At 36.9% G+C, this 14037-nt stretch overlaps 1 pseudogene; it reads left to right on the forward strand.

The window, feature by feature from the left end:
* Positions 1–13673, forward strand: part of LOC110221560 (serine/threonine-protein phosphatase CPPED1 pseudogene) — a 55921-nt pseudogene extending 42248 nt beyond the window's left edge.
* Positions 13674–14037: the final 364 nt, after the last annotated feature.

Raw genomic sequence — 14037 nt, forward strand, 5'->3', positions numbered from 1 at the left:
TTTATTTTTCGTATTTGTTTAATGTTCTCAGAATCACTGTTGTTTCCTTAAGGGGGATCAATTTACTGTACTCCAAATAATTATCCAAAAAGTATTCATGCTTAGTAATAATAAGAAAACAATCTGGTATTATGTTATGTCAGATATTATTTGAGTGATATAATAAAGGTGTTTATATATATTTACCTTCCTGAACATTAGCTTTCAAATGTGCATATTTCCCAATATAATGTGCATTTTATTTATTATTTACAACTAAAATATGTTTAAAGACAATTCCATTACACAATTTCAGATAGAGTCTGCTATTTTTAATTAAACATTGTATATGCCGAGGACCTTGGTTGGTTGTTTCATTCATAGTCTTGCTTTTAAGCAGGCTTAAAGAGGTGTAAAGCCAAATCAAATTTAAACTGCCATTAGAGAAGAAAATTCCATATTTCCCTTCTGGTGCCCATTCACATGATGCCACACATGCTGTGGTGATTATTTTGCCTGCAACAGAATCACTCTAATGCCTCATAATGTCACGAATGTAACCCTGGGCTCTTGAAGTTTATTCTAGCAGAGCACAAATTCTCAACATTTCCAACAAGGCAGACATCATGGTGTTTACCTGTAAGCTTCATATCTGGAGGCTCAGGTTTGTGGATTACTTGATCTCAAGAATTCTGAGATAAAGACAGCGTATGTCTGCATTAAATCTGGCACAAATACATTGAGCCACTTGGCAAGGGAGAGTGGGAACAGGCTGCTTCAGGAGAGGCAACGAGATCCAGGTTGAAAGTAGAGAAGCTTAAAAGTTTTTGTGGCAGAGGTGGGATCAACTTGTGCATAGCCACAGCACTTCCTGCTCGGGTTAGATAGGGAGGCGCAGTCACTAAATAAATAATCAAATGCATAGGAAAAAAAGCAATCAAATAGATCAATGAATAAGTAAGAAAAAGGGAAGGGAAGAAAAAAGGCTGAAGGAAGGGGAAGAGGAAAGAGTGGAAAGGGAGGGAGAAAATGGAGAGAGGAAAAAGAGAAGGAAAGGGGGGCGGAGCCAAGATGGCAGAGTGAAAGCAGTGACTTGCTTGAGCTGTCCTCCAAATCCCTCCAAATACTCATAGAAAATGGCTCTAAACAAATTCTGAAGCAGCAGAACCCACAAAAACACAGAGTGAAACAAATTTCCAGCCCAAGACAACCTGGATGACTGATCAGAAAGGTATATCGCCCCGGGCTGTGAGTACAGCACAGCGCGGCATGGGCACACAGGCCACAGAGAACCTGGAGCAGGCCTCAGAGGACTGAATCTTGGGCAGCTGTGGAGGTTTCCAGACTCCTCAATCCACCAATGCCAAGGACAACTTAGAAGGTCGGTGGGAAAAGTCTGTTTCTGTCGGTGCTAAGAAAGGAAGGCAGGGTCTTAGCTCCATTCCCCAAGAGCCTGCCCCTGGGGGGTGGCAGCTGCTTCCCGAGTTTCCAGCCCACAGACTGAGGGGGAATCCAGTGGCTGATCAGAGAGGGATTGCAGAGATCTCTTTGCCAGTGCTGAGGCAGGAATCTCTTGCTTTGCCCGTGTTTGGATCTGGGCCACAGTTCTGGGCAGCAGTGCTGGGGTGAGGAGGAGAGCTGGCTTGGTGGAGCTTGTAGTGGCTGTGGAGAGAACCCCTCCTCACAGTTACAGGACAGAAAGGGTACTTGTGTGGCAGGCCAGGAAAGGAGTAAACACCTCGCCCCTTATCATACCACCTTGGAAGAACTGAAAATTTACAGGTCCCTACAAGTATCTCTGAAAACAGCTATACAAACCCCTGAAGCTTGGGACAGTACATTCTCCACATTGGAAGCAGATTCTTACCTTAACAAAGAGTTTAAAACTCAAGTAATTGGCAGGATCATGAGCAAGCAGCAAAAAGAGTCAGACTATATTATCTTACTTTGGTGAAAGAAGATCAAAATATACAACCAGAAGAAGACAACAAAGTCAAAGCTCCTACATCCAAAGCCTCCAAGAAAAATATGAATCAGTCCCAGGCCTTGGAAGAGCTCAAAAGGGATCTTGAGAAGCAAGTAAGGGAAGTAGAGGAAAAACTGAGAGTGATGCAAGAAAATCATGAAAAACAAGTCAACAGCTTGCTAAAGGAGACCCAAAAAAATACTGAAGAAAATAACACCTTAAAAAATAGCCTAACCCAAATGGCAAAAGAGGTCCAAAAAGCCAATGAGGAGAAGAATGCCCTAAAAAGAAAAATTGGCCAAATGGAAAAGGAAGTCCAAAAGCTTACTGAAGAAAATACTTCCTTAAAAATTAGAATAGAGCAATTGGAAGCTAGTGACTTTATGAAATCAAGACACTGTAAAACAAATCCAAAAGAATGAAAAATTAGAAAACAATGTGAAATATCTCATTGGAAAAACAACTGACCTGGAAAATAGATCCAGGAGAGAGAATTTAAAAATTATTGGACTATCTGAAAGCCATGATCAAAAAAAGAGCCTAGACATCATCTTTCAAGAAATTATCAAGGAAAACTGCCCTGATATAGTAGAACCAGAGGGCAAAATAGAAATTGAAAGAATCCACAGATCTCCTCCTGAAAGAGATCCCCAAAGGAAAACTCCTAGGAATATTATAGCCAAATTCCAGAGTTCCCAGGTCAAGGAGAAAATATTACAAGCTGCCAGAAGGAAACATTCAAGTACTGTGGAAACACAATCAGGATAACACAAGATTTAGCAGCTTCTACATTAAAGGACCATAGGGCATGGAATATAATATTCTGGAGGGCAAAGGAGATAGGATTACAACCAAGAATCACCTACCCAGCAAAACTGAGTATAATCCTTCAGGGGAAAAAATGGTCATTCAGTGAAATAGAGGACTTTCAAGCATTCTTGATGAAAAGACCAGAGCTGAATAGAAAATTTGACTTTCAAATACAGGACTCAAGTGGAACATGAAGAGGTAAACAGGAAAGAGAAATCATAAGAGACTTTTTAAGATTGAACTGTTTACATTCCTGCATGGAAAGATGATATTTATAACTCATGAGACCTTTGTCAGTATTAGGGTAGTTGGAGGAAAAAAATTATATGTATGTATATGTAGATAGATAGATAGAGGGCACAGGGTGAGTTGAAGATTAAGGGGTCATATCTGGAGAATAAAATTAAGGGATGAGAGAGGATTATACTAGGAGAAGAAGAAAGGGAGAGGTAGAATGGGGTAAATTATCTCACAAAAAAAAACAGAAAAGTTCTTACAGTGGAGGGGAAAGGGGAAGGTGAGAGGGAATGAGTGAATCTTATTCTCATAGGATTTGGCTTAAGGAGGGAATATACACATTCAATTGGGTATGGAAATCTGTCTTACCCTACAGGAAAATAGGGGGAGAGGGGACAAGAGAGCAGGGGGATGATAGAGAGGAGGGCAGATTGGGAAAGGGGTAATCAGAAGTAAATACTTTTCAGGAGGGACAGGGTCAAAAGAAAGAATAGAATAAATGGGAGGGCAGGATAGGATGAAGGGAAATAGAGTTAGTTTTTCACAACATGTCTACTATGGACGTGTTTTGCATAACTGCACATGTACAACTATATTGAGTTGCTTGCCTTTTCAATGAGGGTGGGGGGGAGGAGGAAGAGAAAAATTTGAAACCTAAAGTTTTAAAAACATGTTTAAAAAATGTTTTCATATGCTACTGGGAAATAAGAAATACAGGAAATAGGGTACAGAAGTCTATCCTGCCCTACAGGAAAATAGAAGGGGAAGAGAACGGGAGAGAGATAGAAGAGAGGACAGACTAGGGGAAGGGTATTTCAGAATGTGCCATCTTGGTGGGGAGGGGGGAGATGGGATGAAAATTTGTAACTCAAAAACTTGTGGAAGTGAATGTTGAAAACTAAAAATAAATAAATTTGTATTAAAAAAAAATAAAATAGAAGGAAAAGTGGGAAAGGGAAGGCCAAAAAGAGAATGGAAGACAAGAGCTGAAAAGGAAGAGGGGAAAGGGAAGGAAAAAAGGAAAGGAATAAAAAAAAGTAAAGGGGAAAAGGGAAAAATAAAAGGGAAAGAGGAAAAAAGAAAAGAAAGTTCTAACTATCTGCTATTCAAGGTCCAGCCTAGTTGAATAAAAGGAAACCTAGGTTGACTGATTAGTGATGGATACTTTTACTATGGCAACACTTAGTGGAGTTTCATTTACACAGATAACCATACAGATAGATGTGACTTAAGGGTGGCATGGATAGATGATCTGAGATCTGACCTGGCCCACTTCTCCAAGTGGATGGACTGCCTTGTCTATTTTGTGGTGAGTAGTAGAAAAGTCATGCTAACACTGTGAGCATCCTACTTAGGGTAGGGGCCGAGCACCTCTAAGACCACTGTAGCATTCCTCTGATCATTGTTCATTTCTATAGTGATAACAGAATGCCAGAAAAAGAAGTAAAGGTTATGGTATGAAGAACAACAGTTTTTAGACCATTTAAAAATAGACAAGGAATTTGAAGAATAATTTACACGAAAAGAAGGATTGTTCAAAAGGACTATCTCACTCATTTTATAAAAATAAGCCCTATCTGACCCTGCCCAGTAGAACCATTCACACATGCTTATTGAGGTAGTGACTGTCATTTTAAACTGTCACAGTCACATATCCATTTTTCTCTTCATATTTATTTTCTTTATTGTTGTTATGCTTCTGTTGTTGTTATCATTGTTCTTTTTCCTCGATGTCCAGATGCTTGCAAAATTCATATCCAATTCTTCTCAGTGCCACAACCATCTCTAAGCATTTATGTAACTCTTGGAGGTTTAAATATGCAACTTCTGTCCAGGGACCAAAGAAGTGATGTGCTAGATAAACTGAACCATGTCGATATGATGTGATTCTCATTATAAATTAAACCAGAAGATATAACATTTCAGGTAAGGATACAGATGCCTCACTAATTTTCCTAAAGAAACAAATTATTTGAATTATATTCTTTGTATGCACAAAAGAAATGAGAAACAATATTTCATAAGCTACTTGGTCACATGTCATGAAAAGCTCATGAAGGATGTCAACAAAAATCAAAACAAACAACAAACAAAAAACATCATGAGGCTAATTGTAGATTAAAAGAGATCTTCCAGTAAGGAAGATGAAAAGAAAAAGAAATTCTATGAAAAATTTGACAAGATACTCCCCTCAAACCTTAGTCAATCTATACATTGATTAATACTCAGTGATTTCAATGTGAAATTAGATGTAAGTGAGGATAGCAAAAATGAATGAATAAATAAAATTGAAAAATATATTTGAGATAAAGAAAAAAAAGAGAATCAAAGTTTTATGGAACATTCATTCAGAAGGCTTATGCTAATTTTTTCAGGTACACTCAGAAGGTAATAAATATCAAATAACACTGAAACTAGTCAAACTATTTTAATAAAAAGAAATAATAATGATGAAAAAATGCAATTACAACAGTTTCACCTGCCTGTTTAAACAAACAATTGTCACCTCCATCTTATCCTTCTACACATACATGGAAATAAAGAAAACTACATTGACACAAACTACCATAATCTTTAAAGGAATTCTATAGTAGTTGTAACGTGGTGTAGTTCTAAAAGGGAAAAAGTCTTAATGTTCAAGTTCCACTTCTGACACATATTATCTGGGTCACCAGGCAAGTCCCTTATTCCCTTTTGGCATGTTTCATTGCCTTTTAATGTGAGGATAACAACAGTATCTATCTCACAATATTGTTGTTAAAAAGCACTAAATAAATACTATATGATGATGATAATGGTGACAAAGAATACTTAAGTCTATACATTAAAGAGAAAGTGCTGGCCTGTGTTAGTAGAGGGAATTTCTTCTCATAGAGAGTTGACTCTAATAATGAGAAAACAAGTCCAGATTCTATATGAATCCCTAAAAACAAAACAGATATCACCTTAAGCAGTAAAAAATTGATCTGCTTTCCAATCTGATAGACAATACCAGTATATAAGATAAATTCATTTGCAGAATATTGGGGACAGAGACAGAGGAGTACAAGCAGCTTCTCTTTAAAAAAAATACTCTAACTTGTACTGGAAAGAGTCTACCATAATGTATCAGATAAATTATTAAAATGATTACTCTGCCTCTGCTTCAAGGCAACTAATAAGGAGAAAGTTTCCCCTGCTCTATGTTACACAAGTAGTGATTTCCCCCAGAGGAGAAAAATGTCATAAAATCAATTTTTTCAACTTTTATTTTATTTCAGCAGCTTGGAGAGAGTTAGTAGGCAGCAATAGAAAGAGGACTGGCTTGAAATCAGATAATACCATGGGACAAATTACGTATGTGATACATGCAGTCTGTGTGTCCCTGGGCAAGTCATTTAACCTCTGAGGACCTTAGGAAATTCTGTATAAGAGAATTTCTTTCCCTTTTGGTGACATGTATCCCTTTGGCAGTTTTGTAAAACATGTCTCAGAATAATTTTTAAAAAATATTTAAAATGATATACTTAGAATCACAAAGATAGGAGTGATATTGAAATGTATTTCTAAAATATTTTTAAAATTATTGGACACTGCAAGATACAGATGAATTTTTCACATTAATGAGTGGAGTTTGCACATGGAAATGCTTTATACTAATTAAATAAAAGTCGTGTCCGTTGTTCCCATGACCAAAAAGGAAATAGTTCATGAAGGGAACATTTATTTATTAACTTCATCATTATTTAAAGCCAAATAATTTAAAGTTGAGGGAAGAAAGAAGTATAAAGATTCCTTTTCATGGAAAAGAAAAAAGGGAAGAAAGACTTCAATAATGATGTGTTGAAGAGACATAGATATCTGTGCATGTGCAGCAACTCAATAATAACTGGAAAATGTGAGACAATGTAAATGTAATGTAATGTAGATTCGTGTGGTTTCTCTCCCTGCCCCCATTAAATTATAAGCTCTATGAGGATCAGGCCTGTCTATTTTTTTAAAAACAGTAATTATAGTCCCAGTGCTTGGTATAGTGCCTAGCATGGTCATAGACATTTAATAAATGTCTGTTGAATGGAAAATATAGTAATGTAAAATCACAGGGACTGGCACACCCTGAATTAGAAGTTTTTAATTCAGTGTTTATGAGCCGATTAAAAATTTTAAAAAATAACTATTTCAATACAATTGGTTTTCTTTGTAATCCAATGTATTTATTCTCATGCATTAAAAAAACAAAGAAAAAATATGTTGAGGAGAAATCTCTAGGCTTCACCAGACTAATAAAACAATCCATGAAACAAAACAGGGTAAGAGCTATTATCAGAAAGCAAAGAATCTTTGCAAATATAATTACTCTGGGAAAGTTAAGCTAACTGGCCAGGCAACAGCTGTAAATAGGTTGTTCTATCTGCCTCCCCTTCCTGGGGACTTCTAATCTGTTGACAGAAATCTTATTTGTCAATTAATGTTGCATTAACAATTTGTAAGTCAAGGTTTAAGGAAAAAATAATTCTACCATTTTATTTTATTTAGTGAGAAAAAAATGCCTTTCTGTTTTACTTAATAATTTAGTTACTAATGAATGGTATATAGGTCTCTGAATCTCCTTATCTTTCCAGAGGCTTAGGGCTGACTAGGTAGCTGTTATCTTGGCTCAGATAAATGCTTAGTCTGCATAACTGAACTAGCAAGTAGCAGGTTCAACCATGTCACCCCCCCATCCCCATAATCAGTAAACTCCAGGATTTTCCTATCATTTCCAAGATCAAATACAAAATCCTGTTTTGAGTTTTTTAAAAAAAACCTCTCTTTACCTGTTATGCCTTATTGGCCTCTGTATTATTCCACAAAGAAAATACTCTATATCTAAGTTCTGGCCATTTTCTGTGGTATCCCCTAGCCTGGAATGTAGAATGTTCTCCTTCCTCATCTCTTTTTCCTGGCTTACACAGCTTCCTTCAAGTAACACCTGAAAACCTCCATCTACAGGAAGCCTTTCCCAGTTCCTCTTAATTCCAGTGCCTTCTCTCAGTTAAGTATTTCTTAATTATCAGTCTATAGTTTGCTTATATACATATATATGTATACATATATGTATGTATATATATATGCATGTATGTATGTATGTATGTATGTATGTATGTATGTATGTATGTATTTGCTTGTTGTCTCCACCACTGGATTGTGAGCACTCTGAGACTAAAGGCTTTTTGCCTCTCTTTGTATCCTTAGCATTTCCCATAGTGCTTAGTACATAACAAATACTTCATAAATCCTTATTGACTAACTGACTGACTGACTTGTAGTAGCATGTAGATACTGAAGGGGAGGATCTTCCATATAAATACATTTTTCTGGATGTTCCCATATATGATGGGGATGGGATCTGGCCCCCAGAAAGGAAAAACTCTGGGCTTTCCCACATGGCCAAATCTCTGGCTTTTGTCTGAGGCTACAGTCCCATCAACTGGCCTTTCACTGTGGCTAGGCCCAATCTCCCAATTCTCTGTTACCTTAACCTAGCCTAGCCCTCCATTGTCTTACCTCCCTATGGTCCCTGGCCACTTCCCACCCTTAATCCTAGCTAGGCTTCACTCTCCCTTGGCTAGGTGGTCCAGGTCCCTGGCATTCTATTATCTCACAGTCCCCACAGACTACCTGGCCATTCCTAGATCTCTCCCACAGTCCCTCTGTATATAAGGTCCATCTTGTCCCCATTAAAGTGCTCAGACTCTTAAAATCTAGCCACTGCTCGGAGTCTTACAATCTAGTCAATAGCTCACAGATGCTCAGATTCTTTAAGAGTCTGGCTAATGTGGCCAATCTTTAACAAACCTTGACTCTGGCTGAAAGAAGACTTGGGTAGAATTCTTTTTGGTAGGATCTGCGTGTTATGATTTTGGAGTCCCAGCACCCTTAAACCTTTAGATCTCATCACATACATACACATATTTTATGAGTATGTTCCAAAGTTGTTTCCATATTACTTCCAATGAAGTTGTATAGGGACAACTTAATGACTATAGATCTCCCAGAAGAACAGAGAAGTCAAAAAACAAAACAAAACCAGAACATCATAATGCAAGAAATAACAGAAACTCTGAACACAAAAAATGAAGTCAGTCCTTAGAACCTACATATCACCTGCAAAAAACAAAACAAAATAAACAAAAAAATTCTATGCTTAAAACTCTAAAACATAGTGGTTAAATTTAATAATTCTAGTGATAAACAACAAATTCTGTAAGTAATCAAGGAGAAAGACATTCAAATATAATGGAAAGGAAATATGAATAACTGAAAACTATTTTGCGCTCACCAGAAATTGCAGAAGGGAATGGGATAATGTGTTTTGATGAGCAAAGCAACTCAAGGTGACCTACCTTGCAATTCTGCCAGCACATAATCAAGAGAGAAAAAGATGGTTGTTAAATAAAAGACAGACATTTGAAAAATTCCTATGCAAAGTACCACAGAAGATCAGATTCTTTGCTTTGCAAATAGCCAGATAAGAGATCTTGAAGAAAGGTCCAATCCAATAAGCATTTGCAAATAGCCAGATAAGAGATCTTGAAGAAAGGTCCAATCCAATAAGCATTTGTTATACGACAATGACTTGCTAAGCACTACACTAAGTGATTGTGACACAATTAATAAAAAGAAAGACAGATCTTGCCCACAAGTAACTTACAATCTAATGTTGTAAAGACAGCATAGGAAAGGAGGTAGGAAACCAGACTTTGGAACACTGGAGGTATCTTGGTAACTAGTTTCATGGAATTGAAAGCAGTCAGGGTGGCAGATGCAAGGTGGAAAAGTAAATAAGTAATTAAGGGGAAAGAAAACAAAGTACTCTTACTGCATTCCCCAACTCCTCTTAATTCCAATCCTTCCTCCCTTTATTTTTTTTTATTTATGCCATACATAGCTTGCTTTGCATTTATTTCCTTGCATTTTGTCTCCCCCATTAAATTGTTACCTCCTTGAGGGCAGGGATTGTCTTTTGCCTCTTTTTGTATCCCCTATACTTAAAAGGTGTCTGACACATAGTAGATGCTTAATAAATATTTATTGAATGAATGAAAGGTCAGTTCCCTGATAAGAAGCTTTAAGTAACCCTCTATTGCCACTAGGTTAAGATCCAAATCCATCTCTTTGGAGCTTATCTTTTTAGACTTATTTCTCATTACTCCCTCTCATAAACCCCTTCATTCTAATTTAAATGATATATTTTCCATTATCCCTAGGAGACTTTCTATTTCTCACCTCTGCTTTTGCATAGGCTGTCCCTCACTCATGTAATTTCAAATTTCAATCTTCCTAACCTCTGACCTTAGAATCCTTGGCTCCTTCAAGTTTTACCATAGGTTCTACAAGTCTTTTGATGATATCAACAGTCAATGTTTTCATCACTTTCAAATTACTTTTATTTATTTGCTTTCTAAACACTTTATATTCATTTACTTAAGTACATGTTGCTTTCCTTCAGGAGAAAATAAGTTTGGTGATAAAGGCTGTTTTTGTTTTTGTTTTTTTGCTTTGTTTTTTTATATATCACAGAGCTTAACATAAAGCTTTGCACATAGCAGGTGCTTGGTAAATGCTGGTTTAACTGAATTGAATTACCTTTGGACTAGAGATGAACAAATATTTTCTCAATTTTAAAAACTGGAAAAAAGATATAGAACTCAAAATTATTTCAAGTCAGTGAGTTCAACTTGGATTTCTTGCATATTTTTAAACCATGTGATTAGAGTAATGACTGAGGAGCATTTAGAAAAATAAATACAAATCACAAGAGTCACAATGACTTCGCCAAGAATAGGGCATGCCAGCCCAAACTAATTTTTTTTTTTTGCAAAATTACTACATTGACAGATCAGTGAACTTCTGTAGCTATTTGGCAAAAGCTCTCATGCTATCAGTGGAGGATGAAATAGATTGTTGTGGATATGATGAGAATACAGATTTGTAGATTTAGGAATTAGTTGAATTATTGGACACAAAATGTTTTCATTAACATATCTAAATCACAATTCAATTGGATACAGAATTTAAGAAAAGGAGTAAGCTTTAGGAGAGATAGGAAGGAATGAGGTTATAAAGAACTTTAAATGACAGAGAATATCACTGAGTGGGAGTGAGAGTGGATTTGATTTGGTAAGATTTACATTTTAGAAATCTTACTTTGGCAGCTTAGTGGAAAAAAAGGATTGGTGTGGAGAGAGAATTGAGGCAGGGATACCAGTTAGAAAAGTACTGCAGAATAACAGGCAAGTGGTTATAAGGTATTTAAGATAAGTGAAAATGAGGAATCTATGATAACATCAAGGTTGTGGGCCTCTGGCAGGGAAGAAATTGGTATTCTCAACAGTAATAGAGAAATTCAGAAGAAAGGAGGGTTTGGGGAAAAGTTAATGAGTTCTGGACATGTTGAGCTTAAGATTCATACCGACTGATGCAGGATTCCACACTTCCACTCACCTTATGCAATAAAACTTTTGCCAAATCATATTGTTTTTACCTTTAAAATTTATCTCATATACATCCTCCTCTCTCTACTCATATAGACACAAAAGTAGTTCAAAACCTTATCACATCTTGCCTGGGCTTTTGCAATGCCTTTCTAATTGGTACCTCTATCTGAATTCTCTCTCCACTCCAATCCTCCCTCCACTCAGTTGCAAAGGTGAGCTTTCTAAAATGTAAATCTTAAGTCACACTCAGTCTCACTCCCACTCAATGATCTCTGGTGGATCCCTATTACCTCTAGGGAAAAATATGATGTCTTCTGTCATTTAAAGATTATCCTTTCCTATCCTTAAGTCTCATTCCCTTTTCTACACTCTATATCCAACTACCTAGGCCTTCTTTCAGTTCCTGAAACACATTATATTCATACTGGTTATACATTATATATATACATTATATACCTGGCATGCTCAGCTTCCTCACTTCTGCCTCTTAGTATTATTGGCATCCTTCATGGCTCACCTTAGAGCCCACCTTCAGCAGGCAGCTTTTCCCCATTTCATTAGCCACTGATATTCTCTTTCAGACTAACTTCCATTTACTTCCAAGATATATTCACCTGTATATATCTTGTATGTATCTGATTATTTACATATTTTCTCCTTCATTAAAATGTATACTCTTTAAGGACAGGGATTAGGTTGTTTTGTTTTAGTTTTAGGTTTTTTTTTTGTTTTTTGAATTTTCCTTTCTTTCTATCACCAGAACTTAGCACCTGGGGTATGCAAGCATGTGCGCGTGCGACACACACACACACACACACACACACACATACACACACACACATAATAAAAGCTTGTTGACTCTAGATTGATGGACTGAGAGGTCTAACTACAGCACATCCCTGCTCAATAAGTTCCTATGACTCCTCATCAATCTAGCATAAAATACAAATTTATCTTTGGGGCATTTAAAAACCTCTGCAGCCTATTTCCAATTTACCTTTCTGGTTAATTATAAACTATTCCCTTTCTCATAATCCTAAGCTCACCTTCTTCCTCTTCCTAGTTCATCATACTCCATCATATCCCATCTCCATTCCTTTGAATGGTCTTGTCTTCACTTGTCTTCATTTTCCTTTCTTCACATACAACCCCTCTTTACTTTAATCTCTTAGAATCCCTATCCTTCTTTAAAAATCACTTTATGGCCTGCCCTGAGCAAAGGGCTCTGAGTTCAGACAGTTTAGTTCAGTGGGCCATATCTTTTGCACCAACTCAGACTCCACGCTGGTGTAAGAGACATACCCGAGGAGGAGAGGGATATTTTCCTCAGTGCCCGAGGCAGGACACTAGATGCTTTCCTCGAAGAAGAAAAGCTTCTCTGGAAATCCCCTTTCTACTTTATCCCAGTAGCAGATCCACAATTTGGACTGATAAAAGCCTGGGCACTTGGTGACTGTAATAATTGTGATGATGAATGGGCAGAGATCAGATTAACTGAATAAGCTGTGCAAACTATTAACAAGCTCAACCCAAAGCCTAAATTCTTTGTTCTATGTGGTGATCTCATACATGCTATGCCTGGAACTCCATGGAGACCAAGCATTTAAAGAAAGTTTTTAAGGATGTTGACAAAGAAATCCCATTGGTATTTGTCAGTGGAAACCATGACATTAGTAATGTTCCTACATCAGAAGCTATAGATGAGTACTGCTTTACTTGGAGATGACTATTTCAGCTTCTGGGTTGGAGGACTGCTTTTTCTTGTCCTGAATTCACAATTATATGTTGATTCCTCTGTATGCTCCAACTTGAAACAGGCCCAAGACCAACGGCTTGATACCCAACTATCAATGGTGAAACAAAGGATGTGTAAGAATGCCATTATATTCTAGCACATCCCTCTTTTCCTCAAAACTGTCAATAAAGAAGATGATTACTTTAATATAAGTAAGCCAGTCACCAAGAGTTAGTGGACAAGTTCACCAATGCAGGCATTAAAGCTATATGCTCTGGACATTACCACAGGAATGCTGGTGGATTCTGCAATGACCTCAACATGGTGGTATCATCTGCAATTGGCCACCAGTTAGGTGAAGATACCCATGGACTCTGTGTCGTGGTGGCCACAGCCCAAGAAAATTGTTCATCTCTACTACAGTTTAAATAAACTAAGCAATGAAGGAATAGAGAAAGATTCAATGGATAAGATTCAGCAAGAGTAACAATTTTTCCTTAAATGCCACTCATTTTTGACTTATGTCTTTTGATTTTTCATTGAACAGCATTTCTAAGGAATACTTCCCTGAAACACAACAGCAGAGCCTTGAAGATTTGTGATTTGGTGATACATATGCTTAAAAGTTAGCTTTGTTCTCTCCTAAATAACAAAATGAAAGGCTTCCCCTCCTTTATGAAAGAATTTCCAAAATCATCTTTTCTATGAAATAATTTTTCCAGTCTACTTGCTGACATTTGAAACTATAAGTCACCTTTAATTCATAGTCATGCCCTTTTATTCCTTAGAGATAAGGCTTAAAATACAACATTCTTGGGAAAGTTTACACACTGACTCAAATTTAAACTAGG

The sequence above is a fragment of the Phascolarctos cinereus genome, unplaced genomic scaffold, assembly GCF_003287225.1.
Source record: "Phascolarctos cinereus isolate Bilbo 61053 unplaced genomic scaffold, phaCin_HiC Scaffold_726;HRSCAF=1367, whole genome shotgun sequence".
Classification (NCBI taxonomy): Eukaryota; Metazoa; Chordata; class Mammalia; order Diprotodontia; family Phascolarctidae; genus Phascolarctos; species Phascolarctos cinereus.